The 16737-nt window shown below is 43.4% G+C and overlaps 1 long non-coding RNA gene across 4 annotated transcripts in view; it reads right to left on the bottom strand.

Moving 5' to 3' along the window:
* LOC147026210 (uncharacterized) overlaps positions 1-16737 on the bottom strand; it is a 190655-nt gene that overhangs the window by 146350 nt on the left and 27568 nt on the right. The gene's annotated exons all lie outside the window — the stretch shown is intronic.

Raw genomic sequence — 16737 nt, 5'->3', positions numbered from 1 at the left:
TACAGGCACGCGAGAGTGAAGGAACAGCCTGTGTGGTAGTTGTTTCTGGCATGCGGTTTGAATTGTTTTCTTTTTTTGCACGTACGGCCACGCACGTACGGCCACGCGAGAGCAAAGGAAAGGACTGTGTGGTTGCTGTTTCTGGCATGCAGTTTGAAAGTTTTCTTTGCATGTACGGCAACGCACGTACGGCCACGCACGTATGGGCACGCGAGAGCGAAGGAATGGCCTGTGTAGTTGTTGTTTCTGGTACACGGTTTGAAAGTTTTTTTTTTATTTTTTGCACGTACGGCCACACACTAGTGTTTATACAGTATAATATACATACACATATATATATATATATATATATATATATATATATATATATATATATACATATATATATATATATATATATATATATATATATATATATATATATATATATATATATATATATACATATATATACATATATTTTACTATTTATCAAAACAACAAAAATGCTCATTTTTATGAACAAACTTAAAATGAGAAGACCAATTAATTGGATTACTTTCCCAACACTCTGTCAACGACTGTTCCAGTGAGATATTTATCCCGTCTCCCCATACAGCAGGAGACGGGGTTTTTGCAATCACGCGCCCGTGTGTGTGTGTGTGCGTGTCCATCTGTCCAGGACATAACTTTTTTAAACCATTGTTGGGAGAATAGCCTTTATTATGAGAACATCAATATATTTATTTTGAGAATATGGAGAAAATAATTTAAAAAATGGTCAAAATGTGAAAGGGCAAGGTCATAGTAACTATAAGCAGCCCTTATTAGTACCACCGCAGTGAGTCAAGCACTAGACGCCCCATTTTCAAAAATCGCTTTCATGTTTCTTTACCATTGAGCTTCAGTGTGTCTTTCCAGGCCATAACATTTTTACCAATTGATATTTTGTCATCAAACCTTTATTATGAGAAAATAGAGAACACAGATTGATAAAATGTACTGTACAATGTTTTTTTTAACTGTCACTTTCATCAAGGTTAGTTTGAATACGAATCATCCAGCAGCCACAGGTTACACATGATAGCTATGGATAAGCAATCTAATCTTGATGTCAGATCCTTTACCAAAAGACAGACAAACAAACGCAAACACACAAACGGAGGTGATCAACATACTTGTCCAAATTTTTTTTTGCCAAGTAACAAACACACAAACACACAAATGAAACATCACTCAGAGTGACAACTTGGCAAAACAGCACAAAGTAGAACGGCACTCGGTAGAGCATGTACCTCTGCCAGGTGGAACAGTTCATGCTGTGTATCCCACTGATGGGCTGGATCCAAACCAAAATCCAATCCACTTGTTCTTGTCAACTATTGAACTCCTCCACCTTGTTTTGTCATAACTCGTCCACAAATTTTTGAGATATGGTGATATATTTTGTTTTTGGCCCTATCTCTCAATTTTAGAAATTAGGCTTGTGTTGACCTTTTGACTTTTAATTGGTGGTTGAATTCAGCGACCTCACATGAAAATGTTCTTCAAATTTCAAGTCAATCAGATGAAAATTGAGGATTTTAGAAAATTTTGCCCAAATTGGCCTTTTGCCACTATTGACCTTTTGGCCTATGTTTACCTCAAAATTAATAGGTGGTTGAATTCAGTGACCTGGTATGCAAACCCTGTTCAAATTTCAAGTCAATCGGATAAAATTTGAGGATTTTAAAAAATCTGGCTCAAATTGGCCTATTGGCCTAATGTAGTCCTTTTCGGTTGAGAAATTTTACGAAACTTCAATTCGCGACCGTCGCAGTGTCGGTGACATTAACCTCTGAAAATTTCAGAATGGTTGTTTGAGTGGTTTGGGCTGGAGGCGAGTGGACAGACAAACAAACACACAAACAGATGCGATCACCATACTTGGGGGGGGGGGTGGGGGGGTTTGGACAAGTAACAAACATACAAACAAACAAACACACAAATGCACAAATGCACAAACGCAGACAAACACACAAATGGAGACGATCAACATACTTGTCAATTTTTTTGTTTTTTTGCCGTCATAAACGTGTAAATAAAATAAATGCACTTTAAAACTAGACGGTCACTCAGTGCATACCTCCGCAGTGCAATGCGTGATCCAACAGAATATACCCGGCCCAAGAAATATATCGTTTTTAGCCCCATCTCTCAATGGTGAAGATTCGCTTAAAAAATTATCAGATCCGGATCCGGATTCGGATCTTCACCAAAATTGAATCAATTCGTCCTTGCCACACACCCATCGTATCCACCACATTTCGTCGGAATTGGTCCACAACTTTTTGAGATATCGTGCTATATTTCGTTTTTAACCCAATCTCTCAATGGTGAAGAATCAGTTAAAAAAAATTCTAGTATTGCGATCCGGATTCGGATCTTCACCAAAATTGAATCAATTCTTCCTTGTCACACACCCAACATGTCCACGAAGTTTCGTCTGAATCCGTCCACAACTTTTTGAGACTCGCAGAGTACTCGCCCTTCAGGCAATCGTGTTCCAAGCATGCAACACGTTCTTCTGATGCATACCTTTATTTGGTGGTTTATAGGCAAGTGACAGCAAAGTATTGGAAAAAAAAATAACCAGGGTTACGTGCATGAAGAAAATAAACTTACCGACTGCATACAATTCAAAACACGTCACTTCAAGCGAAAACTTTGGGACAGGAAGACTGTACTGTAAACGGTGGAGACTTGTAATACCCTGCCCCACCTGTAGGCAGCACTACACAATACGCATTTACATAAAGAATTTGCATCCCCCCTTTAGCTCCCCCAAGACCACCGGCAAAGATAAAAACACCCCTATACATTAATTGGAGTTATGCTGATCCTCTGTAGCAAGTCTGGATGTAATTGGGCCAGAACTGTAGGAGGAGTAGCCCGACCCGACAGCCCGACAAAGCTGCTGTTCGTATTGAAAGATTTGGGTGCGAAGTACGTCAAAGTTTCCCTGCGAGATGCTGATATTCAGCCTTCAACGGACCAGAAATCAGCCTTTGATGTGCTCATGGGATGGGGCGACGGTGCGATCAGATGCCCGCTGAAAAGTGAAAAGTAAGAGCTGGTTATGGCTCTGATTGACCGTTTTTTGTGTTGACTCCTAGTAGACACCTTTTGTTAATCATATCCAGCACTATGCACTGGTGTGCACGCACACATCTGCGACTTGGACAGTAATTTTCTCAGCATTGTTTCCATTTGTTTGATGATCCAACAGGTTTTTATAAGAAAAACATGCCACACTATATTGTAAAAACAAGTTTTAACCCTTCTTTATTGTTTTTCACATCAGATGATACAGTGAACATGGGCATCCTGCATTTGAATAGTCTTCCATCTTCAATGTCTTCTTAGATCCTCTTGGGATTTATATTTCTCCCACCCCCACCACCTACCCTTGTCTTTTCCATGGAACATCCGAAAACAAATCATAAAAATTTATAATTACAAAAAATTTAAATTATATTTCGACCTACCGACCCTACATATTAGCTGAAGAACTGCGTAAACCAAGTTATAAAACAAGCTCAAATGAGCTAAGATCCTCATCCTCTTAATTATGACGTCATAAAACGAATATGACGTCATTGTGATGTATCAGGTTTGCGTTAAATAATCTGTGCTAATGCCCGGCTTGATTCCCGCAAACAAAATTCAAACAGCTTGCCTAGTTTCGGAGATAATGGTATAGGCGATTTCCATTAGTGGTGATATTATGACGTCAACTTTTTTTATAGGAAGAATTTCCAAAATCGGAGATGGTTACTGCCTGTGCGTGGGCTTTCTGCATATACATGGCAAGTTTCACAAAGATCCGATGAAAACTCTGGGTTGTGAAACAAAAAATGTCAAAAAATAGGAATGACGTCATAAACATTGATATGACGTCATAGCGATGTATCATATGTGCGGTAGTTCATCTCTGCTAATGCCCTGTTCGATTCCCGCAAACAGAATTCAAAAAGCTTGCCTAGTTTCGGAGATAACTTTTAGGCGATTTCCATCAGGAGATATTTTGACGTCATAACTTTTTTTTCTCGGAGGAATTTTCAAAATCCGAGATGGTTACTGTCTGCGCAGGGTATTTTTACATATATGTGCCAAGTTTCAGGAAGTTTTGATGAAAACTGTAGGCTGTGAAGCAAAAAAGTCCTCAAGAAGATGAAGAACATCAACGTGAGTAAGACTTAGAGATCCTCCACGAGGATATAAAAAGTCCACAAGAAGAAGATGAATAACAACAAGAAGAAGATGAAGAACAACAACGTGAGTAAGACTTAGAGATCCTCCACGAGGATCTAATAACTAAGGCCTTACTGTTCAGTTCCTTTACTCTGCGCTGCAGGCCTGAAATGGATTCCGAAATATTTTCACCCCCGACGCAGATTTGTCTGTAGCAGTTTGTCAAAGAAAGATTGTGTTCATCCACAAATTGGTTGATTGTGTCAAACAACACTGGTGACTGTTGATTTTAGCTCCAACAACTGAACATAGAAATCTTGATATAATATCTTCATCTGAGTTCACATAACGGAGAGACAGACAAAAGGCGATCATTGTGTGAAATATCTATCATAGATTCCCCAATGATGGCAAAAAACCCTAGCTTTTGTAACTTCCTGAACGATGACAGATTCCACTGAATCACGAAGAGAGTTAATCAGTTCATTCTGAATACCAGGACTGAGGTACTTTCCTCTTGGTGTTTCGGCTCAATGCTGGGTGAACACACTGTCATACTTTTATATGAGACAGACAAGTTCAAGAATGTTACCATGATTTATTTGTGCCAGAAAAGTCCCTGCTTTCTCGATGGCACATAAAGGGCAAGTTCTGTTTAATTTGGAAGATAGTTATGTCTACTGGGCACATCAACACTTCCCTATATTTTTGTGCCAGTCCTTTGCGAGCTCCCAATTGTTGTTCATCAACTGACTTCCCCTTGCTAATTATCAGTCACGTCATTGAGAGCTCACCCTAAGCATTCATATGAACCGAAGATGTCTCATGTTCTATTCATTGCATAGCCTTCTTCCAATTACAAAAACCACCTCCAGACACATTGCTCCAATTGGGATCCTAATGGCGATTGGTCTTATCTGCAAATAGTCAGCAGGAAATACAAAAAAGGGAATCCTTGGAGGAAGAGAAGCTCAGCCACTTCTGCAGCACTTTTTTTTTTTTTTTTTTTGTATACCTTGGTCGAGGCTCGTATGAGAGCTAACACACAACTCACAGCAAGGAGGCATGAGACAAGAGGGGCGGGAGTGGAAGGGACAAAACAGTGGGGAACAGACACATTAGGTGAACTGTGGAAGGGAGAGGGATGGGGATGGGACGGGGAACATGGCGAAGAGAAGATGGACATTTCAGGGACTTTCAGGAAGGAAAGTAGGAGAAATGAAGGAAGTGGGCTTGGGTGGATTATCGGGGGTAGAAAAGATCGAGGATTTGGATGGGGGAAGATAAGAGGTGGTGGTGAACAGCTGTTTTGAAAGCCTGGAGGGAAGAATGGGAAAGAATAGAGTGAGGAAGTTTATTCCAAAGGCGGGAAAAAAGAGGAATGAAAGAGTGAAGATGAGCAGTGATTCGTGATTTTGGTAGTTTTACCAGAAGGGGGTTGTTGGCGGACCTTGAGCGCCCTGTGGAAATGTGGTGGGGACAAATCGCAGAGAGAGCAGGGGGGGGCAAGGCTGGAGAGGAGTCGGTGGAAGACAGAAAGACCACCGACCAACCTGCGGTGATTGAGTGAGAGGCCCAAAGACTCAGCTTCGTTGCGCGAGATGCCGATGATCTTAAATGCCCTGGTTTCGACAGCGTGAAGCCGAGAAAGGTGGGAGGCAGGAGCACCAGCCCAGAGGGGAGAGCAGTACTCCATCAGGCTACGGACAAAAGCTTTGTAAGTGGTCAGGAGCTCAAGAAGGCCGAGGAAGGACTTAGCACGACGGAGGATTCTCAGTCGGCGACTGGCTTTTGAGGCGAGGTTGGAAATGTGACTTTCCCAGGAAAGGTCATGGCAGATAGTGAGACCTAGAAGCTTGAAAGAAAAGACTTCTTCCAGAGGATTGTTGAGAAAGTGGATGGGGGGGGTTTGTAAACGGTCCTTTCGAAGAGACATAGTGAGAGTGTGAGATTTGTCTGGATTGAAAGACATGTTCCATGTGTTGGACCAGTTTGTGATTTTATCCAGATCTGCAGTGAGTGAAGAAGCTGCTGCTTGCCGGTCTGAGGGATGACAGATGGTACGGCAGAGGGTGGAGTCGTCGGCAAAGAGAAATAGAGGATTTTCCAGAGAGTCCGAGAGATCATTTATGAAAACCAGAAAAAGAACAGGGCCCAGAACGCTACCTTGAGGAACTCCAGCCTGCACAGGAAGAGGGGGTGAAAGAACTCCATTTAGGGCCACATGTTGACTGCGACAGGAGAGGAAGTCTGCGAGCCATGAGTGGAGATGGCTTTGAATACCATGGGAAGAGAGTTTGGTGAGTAGTGCAGGGTGCCAGACTGTGTCAAAAGCACGTGATATGTCCAGGGATACGGCTCGGATTTCCTGTCTGGCATTGAGGACCTCCATCCATTGATGGGAGAGCAGAAGCAGCATATCCAGGGTAGAGTGACCTGGTCTGAAACCAAATTGATGATTGGAAATCAAGCCATTGGAGAAGAGGAAGGATTTCATATCTGAGGCGATGATGGATTCAATCACCTTGCTGATGATTGGGAGAAGGCTGATTGGTCTGTAGTTATAGGGATCTGTTTTTGCACCTTTTTTATGCAGGGCAGTGATGTTAGCAGATTTCCAAGCAGATGGCAGATGACCTTGGGCAAATGAGAGGGTGAATAGAACAGAGAGAGGGTGAGCAAGAGCATAAGAGCAGGCTTTGAGGACACGTGGGCTGATGCCGTCTGGACCGGTTGCAGAATCTGACTCGAGGTTTGAAAGCAAGCTCTCCACCTTGTCAGGAGAAAAGGATACAGAGTCCAGGGACAGTTGGGTGCGACTGGGTAAAGTGGGTAGAGATAGTGATGGGTTTAGGACACAAGATTTAGCTGCAAACACCGAGTTTAGACATTCAGCTTTATCACGTGTGGAATCAGCAGTGCGGCCATTTGAGGTAAGGGAGGGGATGGAGGGGGAACATACACCAAAAACATATTTGATTAAACGCCACCAGGATTTTGAGGAGGGAGAGAGGTTTGAGAGTTCAGATTTGAGATGAGAAAGATGTTGTTTTCTGGCTCTCCTGAGGGTAGATACACACTTGTTCCGAGCTTTGTGGAAAGAACTGAGATTGCCCTCAGTTGGGTTTGCTTTCCATGAGGCAAAGGCAAGTTGTTTCAGGACAACTGCCTCGCCACAAGCTTCAGTAAACCAAGGGCGGGAGGAAGGGTAAGACAACTGAACACGAGAGGGGATAAATCTGTGCTTGAGGGAGAGCAAGTTTCTTTGAAAGAATTCCCAGGATGAGTTGATGTTTGAGAAAGTAGTGATAGGAGACCAGTCTGTTAGTTTGATGGCTGCTCGGAGACCCTGCCAGTCGGCTTGAGTGAAATGCCAGACTCGACGGCGGTGAGGTGGTTCTCTGATAACAGCCAGAGAGATGTCCACTTTAACAAGGACGTGGTCAGAAGAACCAATTGGAGCGAAGGAAGAGCAGCAGATATTGTCAGGGAAATTTGTCAAAATCAGATCCAGAAGAGATGGAGTACCATTGGTTGAGATCCGGGTCGGGAAGTTGACCGATTGAGTCAGTCCCAATGAGTCGCAGAAAGCTTTTGCTGAGGTGCCATGGCAGGTGAGAGAGGTACCCACACCTAGCCAACTGGCGTGATGACAATTGAAGTCACCACATAAGAGGAAGAGAGAGTTTGGATGAGAAGATAGAAGATGGTCCATGTTTTCGGATAGTGAGATGTAGATGGAGTCATCACTGTTCGGTGGACGGTACAGTACACATATAAACATGAGGTGGGAGTGGAGGGGAAGCCGAAGCCAGAGGTATTCCTGGGGGTGTGGGGAGTGAGAGCAGTGCATGGAGAGTGAGGAATAGAGTCTTTGATGAAGAGAGCAACACCTCCACCAGGACGAGGCTCAGGTCTGTCATACCGTAAGAGGGAGTAGCCAGGGAGAGATACTTGGGAGTCAGACACGTCTTGGGAGAGGAAAGTTTCTGTTAGGCAGATAATGTCTGGTTTGTCAGTGGCAACCTGTATGGAAAGATCTGAAAGGTTTGAGCGAAGGCCCCGGATATTTGAGGTCCACACTTTTAATGAAGAGGAAGGGGAGGAGGCTTTGGGTGCAGGAGGTGGAGGGGGAGGGGGAGGGGAGGACAAGGGACGAGGGGGGGAGGTAAGGAGGGTTGCTGAAGGAGTGTGGGGTATTGCAGAACAGCGAGGGGAGGGGGCCGAATGAGGAGGAGAAAAGGCTCTGTGGTGCTGGGGGAGAGGGGGGACAAGAGACAAGGAAGAAGGCAGTTGAGGATTTGAGGAGGTGGAGTGAAGAGATGGAGGTGAGAGGGCAGTGGAGGGAGGCAGGTTGGTGGATGAGAGGGGGGCAACTTTGAGAAGGAAGAGTGAGGGGGATGAAAGGTGGGAGAAAGGTGAGGGGGGATTTTTGAGAGAGGTGAGAGGGAGGCTTGGAGGGAGAAGAGTGGGATGGTTGCTTTGAGAGTGAGGGGTGAGGGGGGTGAGTTGGCACTGAATTTGGAAAAAAAGAATGGTTGATGGAAAGTGAGCATCCATGGCAAACTGTGGTTTTTAAAAGTTTTAGGTCACAGATGCGATTTAACACAATTCTTGATTGATGCAATGAAGGCGAATTCAGAGCATGGAGAGAAGAAGCGCTGGAAAAGTTGGATTTTTTCGGCAAGGAATGAAGGAGAGGTCGAAATGAGAGCAGTCTGTTAAAATAGCAGAAGAGTAGTGCATTGTGAAACAGTAAAGAGTACCACATGTGTGAGAGAGGAAGATGAAGCATTATAAGATCGTTTTTGTTGTTAAAAATAATGTATGAGAGAGTTCAACAGATTAGGTCATGGAAGTGTAAAAAAAAAAATAAAAAATAAAAATCGAGGAAGAAGACGAGGAGGAAGTTAAGAGGAAGAAGAAGAAGCAGAATCGGGAGAAGGTGAGCGTGTTGTTGTTGTTGTTGGGTGTATATATATATATATATATATATATATATATATATATATTTTTGTTGTTAATATTAATATATGAGAGAGTTCAACAGATTAGGTCATGGAAGTGTAAAAAAAAAAAAAAAAAAAAAAAAAAAAAAAAAAAAAAAAAAAAATCGAGGAAGAAGACGAGGAGGAAGTTAAGAGGAAGATGAAGAAGCAGAATCAGGAGAAGGTGAGCGTGTTGTTGTTGTAGGTATTTTTTTTTTCTTGAGATAAGAAAGAGATTAGTTGGGAGAATGGGGGATGTTTGGAAAGTGGGGAGGATCAAAATTGAAGGTAATGGGGAGGATAGAAAATGAAGGTAATGGGGAGAAAAAACAAACAAACAAAAAAAAACGATCGAAAACCGAGTGTAACCGGTAGGCCTCAAGCCTACGCCTAGGCCTCAAGCACCAGTAAGAACGTCGACAAAAATACTCACAAAATAGTACGATTTTTGAAACAAAACCGAACTAGCAACACACAGTAACATGTAGGTGAGAAAATTAAACAGTTAAAACGGGACAAATAACAACCGGAAACTTAGCTTTGAGAACGTTAGCAGGGAGCCCCAAAGGAGACCTCTCGCTTCTCAAAACCGGAACCGGAAGGATTGTTGTTCATCAACTGACTTCCCCTTGCTAATTATCAGTCACGTCATTGAGAGCTCACCCTAAGCATTCATATGAACCGAAGATGTCTCATGTTCTATTCATTGCATAGCCTTCTTCCAATTACAAAAACCACCTCCAGACACATTGCTCCAATTGGGATCCTAGTGGCGATTGGTCTTATCTGCAAATAGTCAGCAGGAAATACAAAAAAGGGAATCCTTGGAGGAAGAGAAGCTCAGCCACTTCTGCAGCACCTTTTTTTTTTTTTGAGCTTCCTCCAATCCTACTTAGGGCAAAATGCTCTTCCCAGGTGATGAGGACAGGCATACTCTCTCTTTAAGCCAAGCTGACAGGGTCATGCTTTAAGAAGGACTCAACTAAGTGCTGCAGTAACAGCTTGGTGAGCAAGGTTGGCTGTGTCAGTGCGAAAACAGCTTTACTGGTGTATCAAGGGGGTACACAACGAATAATTTTCTTCCCTTGATGAGCTTATGATGTCTACATGAAAGGAAGTAGATGGTTGATCAGTAGATTGCACTATATCACAGTCTCAACAGATTTTGTTGATTCATCTGCTGTTTGCCTTGCTATGCAGTGAGAGAATCCATTGATTACATTAACTTACGATAATCAAAGGAGTTATAATATTTCAGTGTTTACTGCACACGTAGTGAAATTTAGCACCTGTGGGGGGGGGGGAGGGATATGCACACCTTTTAGGGTTTCCTTCCCTTTAGTGTACGTATGTTGTAAGTGGTGCTGAACACAGCACGTTCTCGAATGACTGCAATCCAAGCTTTGAGCTTCACGCATCTGTATGATCGTACCTACTCGGGAGAAGACTTCCAGCAGTGTCTCCCTGACCGTCTCTGTCTCAATCTTGGGAGCACAATTACTTAATGGTACCTAGTGGCATAGTCCAAAATGGTCAAGATGTACTGTTGCCCTTATCAGACACTGGGGATAACGGTCTAATCAGGTACACGACCACTCTGTGAAAGGGCTCCTTAATCAATGGCATGGTTCCCAATGGTATCTTGGAAACCCTCCCTTTGGGGATGGTCCTCTGGCAGATGTTACAGGACTTGCAGAACCTGCTGACATCACCAGTTATCCCTGACCAATGTAAGTTGCTCGTTTTTCTGTCAGTTGTCCTCTTTGCTCCAAGATGACCTCCAACAAACTATTCATGTGCCAATTTCATCATGGCCTCCAAATACTTGGTGAGAACGATGATTTGCTTCACCTCAGTCATGTCAGTTGTGTAGATATGGTGCAAAATACCTTTGTGGACTTCGATCCTGTACTTGCTCTTGTCTCGTGTCTGATGATCACTGTTATTCTGCACCCCCTTCCACAACCTTTGAAGTGAGACATATTCATTCTGAGCTTGCTCGAGTTCTTGCACAGTCACTTTAGGAATGTCAGATTGTGACATCTTCAATAGTTTTATGTCGTCATTGTTGCGCTTGGTCTGTGCTCTAGTCACTGCTGCTTGTGCCAGTTGTGGAATCCAGTTGGGTCTGAATCCTTGACCTATCATGCTCCCGGTATATTACCGATCACAAATGGGGTCCTCCATGCATATGGCCACCTCTCCTATGTAGTACGGTGTGTCCACGTGGATCTTTGCAACTGGATAGTGATGCAATGTATTATCAATCAGCTTTCAGGAGTCGACCTTCTCAGTCATCTGCCTCATCATCACCAGGTCTTTCTTCACAGCTGCACAAGTACATCCTGAGTCTTGCAGTACTGTCAATTTCTGTGAACCCACATAGCCTTCGTCCATGGTGATGTTGCCATTGGCGATGCCAGCAGTGGTTTCCTCAGAATTATTGAAGACCATAGGTGTTGACTGAAATCCTCTATTGTTCACCCGGATCTCCTCAGAACCCGTACAGCTGATGCAGACTACTTTTTCGGCTCTGCTCTGCACATTACATCTTTCCTCTAAGTCGTGCAATGCGCTGGCTGCCCTCTGTTGTGGCCTCATCTGAGCTGCCTTCCTCAATTGACATTCAGCCATCATGTGGCCTTTCTTGTTACAGTAGAAGCATTCCCTCTCGTTACCTCTGCCACCGAAGGTGAAGGAGGTTATGTTTTCACCCCGTTCTGTCTGTTTGTCAGTGTGCAGGATATTTCAAAAAGTTGAAGACGGATCTGGAAGAAATTTTGTGGACAGGTTCGGTGTGTGACAAGGATGAACTGATTAGATTATGGTGAAGATCCAGATTCGGATCCGATGACTGAGGTCTTTAAAGTGATTCTTCACCATTGAGAGAGGGCCAAAAACGATAGATAGCACGATATCTCAAAAAAGTTTTGATCGGATTCAGATAAAACTTGGTAAACATGTTGTGTGTGTGGCAAGGACAAATTTATTCGATTTGGTAAAGATCTGAATCCGAATCTGGATACGATAATTATTTATTTTTTTAAATGATTCTTCACCATTGAGAGATTGGGCCAAAAAACGATATATAGCATGATATTTCAAAAATGTATTGGGCCAGATATGTTCCCGTGGATCAAGCATTGTGTGGCGGCGGTATGTGCTCCACTGCGTGCCCTTCATGCCTGGTGTTGGCTGAGTTCAAATCCCACTCGGTTCTTGAATCAATACCAGATAAGGTGATTCTGCCTGTCATCCTTCCGAGGTCAGCAAAATGAGTGCTAGCTTGCTGGTATCCTGCGTCAGAGTGGCAATCTGTCCAGGATTGTGCCCAATAGCCAAGAAGACTGCTTAGGCAGCACCAATGCTCTGCACAGAGTATGGTTCCAATAGATGGATGGACTGCCCTTCTTGTTTCTACTGAATTGGGGCTTTGTAGGCTAAGATGGGTCAGTCTTGTGCAGCAAACTGTCCGATCTTGGTTTTATTGTGACATCCTTATTCTTGCCTGACCTCCCAGTAATACACCCACCATGTGCTTCAATATACTGCTCAGCCAATGTTGTCATTGCTTCTGTGTTCTGTGGCACTCTCTCATGTATGAACAGGGCCATCTCTATAGAACACACACGAAGGAACTGTTCACGAACCAACAAGTCGGTTAATGCTTCAAAGCAGCGTTCACACTTTGCCATCAAATTCCATTGTGTAAACACTGTCTCAAACATGTCATAAACTGAAACGCAGTTTCACCTTCGTCAGGTTTAATTTATCTGAACCTCTGGCGATATCCCTCCTCTGTAAGTTCAAACCTCTTCAACAAGGCTACTTTCAAGCGATCATAATCGTGAGAATTTTTTGAGGGCATACTGGTATACACCTGGAGTGCTTTTCCTGTCAGATGGGGGCTGAGACTAACCACCCAGTCCTCTCTGTTCGAATGTTGATTTGCAGTGAAGAACTCAAATCTTTCAAGGTACTCATCCAGCTCATCGCATTTCTCATCAAATATTGGGAGCTCCGGCTTGTTTGCAATTACTCGTACCTCACCAGTGTCAGGTGTGGTGTGAGCACATGTAACTGCTTCAATCTCCAACTGTATTCTTGCCAATTCAATATTCATTCTCATTTCCTCCTTCATACGTTTGGCTTCCTGTGTGCATTTGCCATGCTCCTCCTCCTCTTTGCGTGCCTCACGCTCCTCCTCCTCTTTGCGTGCCTCACGCTCCTCCTCTTCCTCCTCTTTGTGCGTCTCACGCTCCGCCTCCTCTTTGCATGTCTCACGCTCTGCCTCCTCTTTGCGTTCCTCACGCTCCGCCCCCTCTTGCGTGCCTCACGCTCCGCCTCCTCTTTGCATTGCTCACGCTCCCCATCCTCTTTTCATGCCTCACGCTCCTACTCCTCTTTGCGTGCCTCACGCTCTGCCTCCTCTTTGTGTGTGTCATGCTCTGTCTCCTCTTTGCGTTCCTCATGCTCCACCTCTTTGCGTGCCTCACGCTCCCCTCCTCTTTGCGTGCCTCACGCTCTTCCTCCTCCTCTTTGCGTCCCTCATACTCCACCTCCTCTTTGTGTGCCTCATGCTCGGCCTCCTCTTTGCGTGCCTCACGCTCTGCCTCCTTGTTGCATGCCTCATGCTCCACCTCCTCTTTGCGTGCCTCATGCTCCGCTTGTCTCTCCTCGCATTCACGAGCCTTCTCTTCCTTTGCAGACACTCACTGTTCTTTAACAAATGCCATCAGTGTCTCCCCTCAGTCCAAGCTGCTCGCCTCACTCAATCCACTTGTCAAACTGCATGGCAGATGGATGAGCGATCGATTTGAACTCAGATCACAACCGCAGTACCATGGCTTACGTGTAATCTTCCTCATCTGCTGCTTGTGACACTGTAAAGCCTTTTACCACTAACAGATCCTGTCATGGTCACCAAAATGTCAGAGGGAATATACACTTTTTGGGCTTCCTTCCCTCTGGTGTATGTATGTTGTACATGGTGCCAAACACAGTGCATTGTCCAATGACTGCAATCCAATCTTTGAGCTTCACGCATCTGAACAATAGTACCGGTCAGCTATCATTCAAATGCATCTTTGTCAGTTGGTGTCTGTGACTTCCGAGTAGTGTTGCAGTGATCACAGCAGTTTAACGTTTTGAAACTTGTATTTCAAATAAACAGGTACAAAGTCAAATGAGGAAGTTCACCACTACGTAGAATGTCCAACTCTGATTCGCACATTGGGTTGTTTCCGCCACCCAATTGTCCCAGTCCTGCTGGTACAACTCATGCGTATTCACCTTGTCCACCTTGACTGTCGAACAATCAATTCCTGGCAGTGTTCTCTCTCGTACGCTGGCCCATCCAGGATGATTCAAGAGCTCAAAGGAATTCTTTCCTGATACACAATCTTAATGAGTTTTAATCAACCTGATTATAATCAGCTCCATGCATTTACAACCACTCTGCACATTAACACCTTGTTCACTCAATGAGCACAAGGATGATGGAAACACACAGCTCATCACATATCACCCGTCTCTCTACATATTCCTCTCGCAGGTTTATATAGTATCACAGAACAATCCCGTGCCTTCCAGCAAATGTGATTCCAGTCCATTCTGGAAGTTTCGTCTCAGAATGTTCCAGCACCTTCACGAATCTCACCAGGCAGTTTACAGAACAATACTGCCATCTATAGTCAAAATTAGCTCATTACATCAATCTGTTTAAATTACAAATTACTGATCCGTGCTAAACAAAACTTATAACATGTAACTTTCAATTTTAATTGTTCATTCAGAGGCATTTACTAATGCTTGCAGCATCTAGCTTTTAGCTGACTGCCTCAATAAAATTAGAATTGAATTGAAGCACTATTATCATGCATTCGAACTTCAGAATGGAAAATACATGAGAGCAGGTATTCTCAACCGGCAGGTCACGACCCATCAGTGTGCTTCAAGGCATCACGGAGTGGTCCGGGGTGATCATACCATCCTGAGAAGGCAGGCTGTAGTGACATCATTTTGGCTTAAGCATTTTAAATAAGGCACTAAATAAGGTTATTATTAGCCGGACTTATTCCGAAACAGGGGCTTATGGATTTGGTCTTGTCCGTCTGTGCATCTTTCCATCTGTCCACAGCCATATCTTGGACATGTACATAAATAAATAGATGAAAAAATAAATGCAGGTGAGCGACCTGAGACAATGGGGAAGCACAGCTCATTATTGCTTACAATGTGTAAGCATACCCTGCTAGTTTAATATATATCGCTCTTTCTAACCACAGACTGACTAACTCACTGACTGATATTAATGTTTGGTACCATCCGGGTGACATAGAAAGCTGAAATTTCATGTGCCGACAGCCATCAAAGCCAATACACCGGGAAAAAAAAAATCACAGAACCATCGGAAAGCATCTGTAAATGAAAATATAACGAAATGAAAAATCAAATTGCAGGTGAGCGACCCGAGACAATGGGGAAGCATGGTTTGTATGCTAACATAATGTGTAAGCATACCCTGCGAGTATGTATATGTACTAGTGCGGGCCCGTACGTGCGTGGCCGTACGTGCAGGAAAAAAACAAAAAAACAATTGTGACGTCATTCGTGATGTCATAGCACCGTGTCCTCTCATTGGTTGGCAAATAAATGGCCGTAACTTGGGAACCGCTTGTCTGATTAATATCAAACCTTGAAAAGGCACATACACGTGTCCCCCACAATATTCCTGGAAAGTTTCAATTTCGGAAAGATCGGACCATTGGTTGTCGAGAAACGACGGTCACAGACACACACACACAGATTGCTGGAATTATATAGATGTATGTAACCCAGGTTATTTTTTATTATTTTTGAGAGCAATCACGGCAGTGGTCTATGACCGATACACCACCAAACTAAATGGATGATTATGTCATAAATTAAGGTGTTTGTGCATAATTTCGGTTTTAGCCAGAGTTTGAGGCTGATTAATGTGAAAATACAGGAGGGTCAATCATTGTAAGCATTATGTAAGTTTTTGCTTCGTGTATGCAATCCGAGTTGCTGCGGTCGATTGTCTACACACCACAGAAATAAAGCATTTACAAAGAAAAAGCATTGATGCTCAACATTTAAAAATAATAGAGCATGGACAAACAACCATAAGTCGGTAATAATAGCACAGGCTTTAATGGGTCGAAAGGTCTCCTGATTTGGAGTTCCTAATTGTAAGGGAACTTAGCATTATATCAGTTTCATGTGGGCATTCAAAGCAATGGTTATTCAAGTGTGGAAATAAAATATAAACCACAACAACATTATGTAGCAAAGCTCCTACCTTGTGTCGGCCTTCTTGGGTTGTTTTATTCTGCTTCTTCGGCTTGAGGAGTTTGGGAGGTGTCAATTATTTATATAATCCTAGCCACCTGGGTTTAGTTGATTAGGTGAGAGCTGATTGGTTATTCCCTCCATTCGCAGGTGAGAGATGTGAGTGGGTCTTTCTTTGTTTATATTATATTGACTGCTTTTGATGATTTTGTGTGGTACATGT

Source organism: Eptatretus burgeri, chromosome 5 (genome assembly GCF_056783735.1).
Source record: "Eptatretus burgeri isolate ZD-2024b chromosome 5, Ebu_testis_v1, whole genome shotgun sequence".
NCBI lineage: Eukaryota > Metazoa > Chordata > Myxini > Myxiniformes > Myxinidae > Eptatretus > Eptatretus burgeri.
The sequence above is the reverse complement of the archived record's forward strand: the minus strand, read 5'-3'. Positions and strand labels throughout refer to the sequence as shown.